The sequence below is a fragment of the Dasypus novemcinctus genome, chromosome X (genome assembly GCF_030445035.2).
Source record: "Dasypus novemcinctus isolate mDasNov1 chromosome X, mDasNov1.1.hap2, whole genome shotgun sequence".
NCBI classification, from domain to species: Eukaryota; Metazoa; Chordata; class Mammalia; order Cingulata; family Dasypodidae; genus Dasypus; species Dasypus novemcinctus.
This window is the reverse complement of record NC_080704.1, coordinates 125,169,924-125,174,837: the sequence shown is the minus strand read 5'-3', so window position 1 is coordinate 125,174,837 and position 4,914 is coordinate 125,169,924.

Below are 4,914 nucleotides of genomic sequence, written 5' to 3'. Positions count from 1 at the left end.
CCAGGGGTGGGACCATTTATGGAGGGAAGTTCTCTCCTCCCCCTCCCGGGCGCCCTGTAGTGTCAATTACCGGAAGGGACTAAAGTGAGGCCCCGGTTTTTCCCCCAGGTAAATCAACATGTAGCAATCCCTTGCCCCTGCCGAGGGAAAGGGCTGGGCTGCTAGAGAGTACAGCAGCCTGAGCTGAGACGACTGACAGGCTTTGACTCAGAGCCCTAAAGGTGCCTTTGCAATCTTGCTTCTTTTCCCGGGCTCCCTGCTTCCTCCTAAACTTTACCTCTCAGTCCAGTCTCTGTCCTGGGGCCAAGTGCTGATCTCCACACATGCTGGAAGGGGAAGGAGCACTGTCTGTGAGCCCATTCTATTTACCAAGACTTTTCTGAACAGACCATACCCCACATTGAGCCCTGATTTCCTTAAGCCCTTGAATTTCCTAAAGTTTTGGCCCTCACTAGAAAGCACTTGGTTCCCTGAGGCAAACGCTGCTCCCAGAGGGAAAGCCTCTGAACTGGCTACTTTGAAAAGCGGCCAGCAAGGTAAGATTACCCATCTGGCTCTGCATGAAAAGAACAACTTTGAGCTTATGTCTTTCTGAACCTTTCTGAGGCTTTGAGACAGCATTGCCATTTACAGGGGTTGCTTTGTGTAGTATTTCAAAGAAACCAAACAAAACAAATTATTGAACAAGTTTATGGGAAATTCTTATCCTAACAAAGGGATCCACTTTGCAAGAAAGGTGAGGCCTAGAAAGTAAACTTTGAGGAAGTAACCCAACCTGACCAGGGAGAAAATAATTCTTATAATACTGTTTACCAATGTAGCACATTTTCTTCAGAAAATTCAAATGATGTAAACTAGATCTGCCTAGGTAAGTGATGTTGATAGTTCTATGAAACACAGTACAAACCAGTGCCTACAGAGAAGCTAGCAGAGAGCCAAAATCCGTATTCTATGTACAGCTTCTTTGTTCTCGGCTAACGACAAGAATTTTCCATTTGCAATAGAAATATGCCCTGGGGAATCTTGGCAAGTAGGGCAAAAGATAGTCCATGAGAGAAGTATGGAAGGAATAAGGAGAACCAATAAGTTTCCATTGACTTTACCTTGAATCTAACACAGACTGATATGTGTATATGTGTGCACCGGTGTGTGTATGAGTGTAAGTGTGTGCCTGTTAGTATTATATACTGGTATGCCATAAAGGAAAAGCTGAAGGAATTTTGGACATAGAAGAGAGGGAAGAAAGAGGCGTTTATATACCTCTTTATGAAAGGATGAGCTGAAAAACATATTTAATAGTATTTACCAAACTATCAAATTTCCATAGAAATAAAAGCAGCTCACCGTGGAGCACTGCAAACAGATAGTAACTACAGAGTAGAAGGCAAATAGAAATCCCCAGGATAGAGAAATTAGGGGATAGCAAAGCAAGTGTTAAATAGAGGAAAACAACCACTATTTTTCCCAGCCATTAAAAATAGAAAAGCTTCTAAAACCTTTGATAGTTTAGGACATCTTACATATGATATTTAAAATAGATTATATTTTAAAGAATGTTCTGTTTTTCTTGCTTCTGTTTGTTTGTTTCGTATATGTTATTCACATAGTCAAATACAGCTTTTCATCACCTGTCCCCTGCCCACTTTTTAGTTTCATCTCTTTGCATTCCCTGACTTAAACTCTTAAGCTTATGTGTCCTCTCCTGTGCATACACATATATGCTATTTCTCACCTATGTCTTCTTGTTAATGCTATTTCTTCTTCTGAAAATTCCCACCCTCCTCTTCATTGTATAATTTGCTACTCATCCTTTGAGACTCTGCTTAGGTGTCACCTCCTCCAGGTTTTTTCATAATGGTTCCTCCTCTATTACTAGAGGCAGGGTTAAATGCCTCTCCTCTGTATCACCATGCTACCTTCTACTATTTTTACGTAGTGTAAAACTATTTGCATATAGTCATCTTGACTGCGAATTCTCTGAGGGTAAAACACCATCTTAATCATTCCTGCATTCTCAACACCTATCACAGAACCTAACACAGAGAAGGCACTCAGTAAATATTTGTTAGAATATTTGACTCAGACAGGTCATTTAATGACTTTGTTGTTAAACAAGGGAAAAGAGAATTTGGCCTAGAATTCATTCTGAAGAGATCATGAAATACCAAGAGCATGTTCTCTCTTCTTTGGGGTCTGACTTATTAACTGATGAGCAAATTGTGTTTTTTCCTTCACTTCAAACTCGAAAGAGGTGCAGAACATTGAATGAACAAAAGAGAGAAAGAACTTCATAACATCAGTCACAGGTGTGTGAATAAGCATGACATGGGAGAACGTGAGAAAACTATATTGAATGTTGGATTGATAAGAAATAAGGTTGGAGAGAGAAAGTATGGCCCTCATGTGCCTTTTAATCCAGGCCTAAGCCATGCTCTGATAGGCAACAGTGAAGTGATTATTAATGTGGGAATGACATATGGCAAGTTTTGCTTAAGTTGTGCAAAGATGACTCAAAATTATAATTAATGACCACCATGCAACAAGTTGTGCAATGCTGGACTTTTAACTATGGACCATCTCTTCCAGGACACACACACACCACACCATGAATCTCCTTGACTTAATAATAAAAGTGTTGCTAGAGATTTAAGAGTTTATTTAGTAATATCACCAACAACTTAAAATCAGTTTATTGCATTGATTTTGTCCATGAAACAAAGTTAAAATAAAAAAATGATCCAATAGGTAAATCCTACATTCTTTTCCTGCCTTATGAAAATTAGGTTCATGTCATTATCAGTAGAGGTCCCTTCAGTCTTATTTCTAGTGACTAAATAAAGGACGGGGTGGGGGGGAGTGGAATAGTTCAGTGGTTGAGCACTGCTTCTCATGTACAAGGTTCTGGGTTCATGGTACAAGGTGGAGTGGGCATCAACATCACAGAGTCTTCAGGATTGGAGAATGAGCTATGGACTAAAGTATATTTACCAGTGTTCTACTACAAACTTATTGTGATTCTAGTAATGGAAGAAAGATCATTCATGTGAAGGCAGTGGCTGCTGGAGGTTTGGGGCATAGGGAGGGAGAAAAACAGTTGTAATTCAGGGGCATTTTTTGGAATCGAGAACAGTCCCAAATGACATTACAACAGGTACAGGCCATTATATATCCTGCCATAACCTACAGAGTTGAGTGGGAGAGAGTGTAAATTACATTGTAAACTATAATCCATGCTTAGTGACAAGGTTCCAAAATGTGTTTATCATTTGCAATGAATGCCCCACACTAATGAAAGATGTTGCCAATGTGGGAAAATGTAGGTGTGGGGAGTGGGGCTTATGGGAATCCCCTATATATTCTATGTGACATTTGTGTAATTTAAGTATCTTTTAAAAAATAAAAAATATATATTTAAAAAAAAATTTTAAATACAGGAGGGGGGAAGCGGATGTAGCTCAGTGGTTGAGCACCTGCTTCTCATGTACAAGGTCCTGGATTCATGCTGGTACTTTCTAAATTTTTAAAAATTTAAAAAAAAATAAAGAGGACCCATTACCTAAAGCCTTCTTCTAGCTATCTGGATGTGTAGAATTTGTTCAAATGAGCAGGTATTTGAACAGTTCATGAAACCCAGTAACTCCTTGATCAACCAAATTGTTTTCCTGACCTCTCCTGGAGAAAACCCTATTAAACTACACCCCTCTCCAAAATGGCTCCTTTGTCTGTCTGCTTGCTGTTTCTGCTCACTGTGTCTGCTCATCTTTTTAGGAGACATCAGGACCTGAACCCAGGACCTCACATATGGGAAGTAGGTGACCAATTGCTTGAGCCACATCTTGTCCCTGCTTATTGTATCTCCCCTTTTTTTCTGCTTGTTGCATCTGCTCATCGTTTCAGTTCATGTTTTTTATGAGGCACTAGGAACCAAACCCAGGACCTCCCATGTGGGAAGCAGGCACCCAACTGCCTGAGCCACATCCACTCCCTGAATATTCTTTTAATATAAGCTTTGTATTGAAGTGTAACAAGCATACCAAAAGTGTATAAATCCTAAGTGTACAGCTTGATGAATTTTCAAAAGCTTAATGTAGCCATGTAACTAGCACCTAGTTCAAGAAAGAGAACATTACCAGAACCTCATAAGACCTCTCATTTTTCCTCAAGGTTAGCCACTATTCTGAGTTTTAATACTATAAATTATTTTGCCAGCTTTTCAACTTATTGTAAATAGAATATTTCAAAATGTACACTTCTGTGTTTGACATCTTTTTACCCAATATTCTGTTTTAGAGTTCCAAGATGTTGTTGCATATAGCTATATTTCATCTACCATTATGCTTATGAATATACACAATCTATTTATCCATCTTACTGATGAGTGTTTGCACTACTCCCAGAATGGATTTATTTTAAATAGTGTTATTATGAACCTTCTGTAACATGTCTTCTGTATGCATTTCTATTAGAAATAGACCTAGAATGGAATTTCTGGCTCACAGGGTATAGTAAGTTCAGCATTAGTGGCTGCTACTTGGTATTAGTTTCTGGGCTGCTAAAACAAATACCATACAATCGGTTGGCTTAAACAACAGGAATTTATTAGCTCACACTTTGGAGGTGTGGAGAAGTCAAAAATTGAGGTGTTAGGAATGCAATGTTTTCTCCCTGAAGTCTGTGGTATTCCAAGCCTGTATCCTGGTGATAGTTGGTCCTTGGCTTTTCTTTCATACGGCAATGCACATGGCAGCATCTTTTTTTTCTTCTGGATTCTGTTGACTTCCAGCTTCTGGCTGCTCTCCATGGCATCTCTCTAATTTTGACTTTCACTCTGCTTACAAAAGAATCCAGTGATTCAGATTAAAACCCAACATGATTTAAGCTTAACTGAAACAACATCTTGAGGAGATCTTATTT